Below are 3,187 nucleotides of genomic sequence, written 5' to 3' on the forward strand. Positions count from 1 at the left end.
ATTATTATTATATACCACCCTCTGCATCCCCAAAACAAGAAAAGGCTTGTGACGTCAAACTGCTTAAACAGGCGTTGCGATAGGTGGCGGCCAGCCAGCTAGTCGTGTGGGTGGGTTTCAAAAAAAAGAGAAAAATTATTAGGGCGCCACGAGTTCGTTATAACGCCCCTATCGCAATCGTCTAATCCTGTTTTGCCTCCCCAAACTCGAAAAGAGCAGCTAGCAACCCGCCATGAGGAAAAAAAAAGAACAAATTTATATCTGCAGTCTATATTGTACGGTAAACAGAAAAAAAGAGTCTAGTTAAATGATGATAATAACAGATAGTGTTTCTAAAATATAATCCAAGAAGATCCAAACATCGATAAAGCTTATCGAAAACCAAAAAAAACAGTGAAAGTTGTACCAGGGTGAAATTGTTACGTTGTGAGATTGTCACACAATGAATGAAACGTAAGTCAATATCAACTAAATGTATAAACAAATAAATAAGACCAAGTTGTTATTATATTTCGCGCACTTTATCGTCAACCGATGTTCGTGAACGTACCTTATATCAGACGCAGAGCGTATCAGCTGAGTCGAACGGCGTCTTATCAGTAACGTGATATGAAAATAAGCGATAACGCAACCAACCAACAAAATAGCGCTCCCAAAATAACAACCGGTGCACAAGTGATACCACAGTGAGGTGAAGCCCCAACTGCAGGATTACAATAATTAGGTAAGTTACACAAGAAAACCTAAATCAAAAAAAGGTGAATAAAATCGACCATGGCACACAAAAAAAATGCCAAAATTAAACTGTTACAACGATGTTATGGTATTATCGTAATATACGCTCGCACGATCGTAGGTAGGATGGTATTCCGGGTACTTATCGTTCCGGTGTCCTCCACGTCACCTTCAGCTAGATCGAAGAGTTCTCCTCAAAAAGGATTCGGGAATCCGGATTTAAGTCATAATCGAGCAATCACAGCAAGACCCCGAAAATCGTGGCTCCAGGAGCTGCTGAATTTTCCTTTAGCGTCCAGACAATGAAGCACCAAACGAAGGGAACTTGGTGGAAAACTCCGGGTGAGTAGTACACTCCAATAATAAAAGCCTAAAAAAACGAAGTTCTAGAAAGTTCGCCAGGAAATTGACAATGGGGCACAAATTGGTTCATCGACGAGAAAAGTTGAAACTGTGAGAATATTTAATTATTTTACCTCTGGATGGGCGAGGCGGCTTTAGATATTGAGGGTGTGGTGGCGTCCAAAAAAAATCCAACAAACGTTGCGTGCTTTGCAAGCACCTCTTCCTCCGGTTTTTTCCAAAATCCGACACAATAAGTCGTTTGAGTAAGACCTTAGCGACAATTACTCCAAGCAATTTCACAAATCTAAACTTTTAGGTCTCTCAAAGCTGAAAATTCCGGGAACAGAATTCGCACAACCACACAAGAAGGTTAGCAAAAATCTAACGGATGAAGATATTTTCTTTTTTGCCTAAAAAAAGTGATCCGTCATCAGCAGAAGCCTTCCCGCCTGTTTAGGAACCAATTAAAATTAAGTTTATTTTCGGCAAGATGGTGTCAATTCCGGTGGCGCTGTTGTTTCGTTCGAGTCAAAAATCCCTATTTCAGATGACAAGGCGACAGGGTTGCCAAAAGATGATGACGTGTTTTGTTTACAGTAACCTCAAATGGTGAACAACATAAAAGGTTTGCGAGGGACGCTATTCTGGCATAAATATAATAAGTGTAAACTATGATGGAATGTTTAATAAAACGGTATCCTATTTTTATGCCGTTACAGGCTATTCTTCAGTTTTTCAATATGCTATCTATTTTAAATTGTCCCAAGAGCGTGCGGGACAAGTTTTATGATGCCACGAGTATGCAGTCACTCCTTTTAGGAAGACTAACTCCAGATGTACCACCCGCTGGATTTCTAAAACAAGAGAGGGCTAATCCTCAATTTTTTGATATGTTATTCTAAATTGTCTCAACAGCATGTGTGCAAAGCTCTATGATGTTGCGATTATGCAGTCACTCTTTTCAGGAAGACTAATTCCGGATATGCCACCCTATGGATTTTTAAAACAATAGGAGGCTTTAGATTATTAATTTATTATTACGTGTTGATTTCAATGAATTTTTATATATTCTCCATATATTCGTATTTTTTGTTAATAGGAATCGTAGAATTTGACTTTATTTCAGATGTTGTGCTCTGGATTAATTATTGGATCCAACCTGTTTTATTGCACACAGATATAACTTTAACTAAAACCTAGTCGAATTTGGAATCTTATCGAATATTGCCCTTGTATCTAATGACTTATTTACTTAGAAGCATGTAAACACATTTGTTTTGGCATTTATTATATTAAAACAAAATTTTCATTACGGTCCATCTCGACAAACCCTCTCCCAACCATCTGGACTACGGCCAGTTTACAATGACGTGCGGTTAAGCCGTTACAAAAATTAGTGAAAGTCAATAGACGTTTGAGGCAGAATGTACAATATATTTGTCGTCATAGTATAGGTACATACGCTATACAGCTCAGTGAAGCTCAGTGGAGAGCGTGTTCATTTTGTATGTGGAAAGGTCCAAGTTTGACATTATTTGGCATTTTAAAACTTGGAATATTTTATTCAAAAATATCTGTAACATATACAGGGTGTTATTGGAAGGTACGTACAAAAAAATGGACAGTTCTTGGCGAAGTCTAAGAAGTTGGAAAAACTTATTTTGTGTTATCAAAATTATAAGGGCAAAATTAATCCTTATCCAACCCTTTTAGACGCTACTGAAGGATAAATAGGTAAAATTAATTTATTTAAGTAAATCCTAGCAACTGTACCAATAAAACTTTTGTCAAGACTAAATGTTGCTATAGAAACGAAAGATGGTCTTTTTACCAGAGGCGTACAACGAATGTGGACATAAATTTTAATAATTTTTATCTCTAAAAGGAGAACACTTTTACCTGAACTTTTTTTAACTTTTAGCACCTATACTTCAAGACCAATTGCCGATTTTATTTTGTACGTACCTTTCAATAACAGGCTGTATAAGTTTGTGCTTCAAAGATAAGGAAAGTTGTCACTATTTGTTTAATAATTCAAAATATTTTTTAAGTAAAATTTTAGTGGAAATTTTTGTCATAATTGACAGATACCAAAACGAAAAATAAG

At 36.7% G+C, this 3,187-nt stretch overlaps 1 long non-coding RNA gene across 1 annotated transcript; it reads left to right on the forward strand.

The window, feature by feature from the left end:
• The first annotated feature begins 498 nt into the window (after positions 1-498).
• Positions 499-1,803, forward strand: LOC135143139 (uncharacterized). Its single transcript, XR_010282693.1, has 4 exons — positions 499-724; positions 857-1,077; positions 1,126-1,343; positions 1,397-1,803. It is a non-coding gene; the product is annotated as an uncharacterized LOC135143139 (long non-coding RNA).
• Positions 1,804-3,187: the final 1,384 nt, after the last annotated feature.

Source organism: Zophobas morio, unplaced genomic scaffold (genome assembly GCF_036711695.1).
Source record: "Zophobas morio isolate AGI-343-1 ecotype UQ-CSIRO unplaced genomic scaffold, CSIRO_AGI_Zmor_V1 ptg000058l, whole genome shotgun sequence".
NCBI lineage: Eukaryota > Metazoa > Arthropoda > Insecta > Coleoptera > Tenebrionidae > Zophobas > Zophobas morio.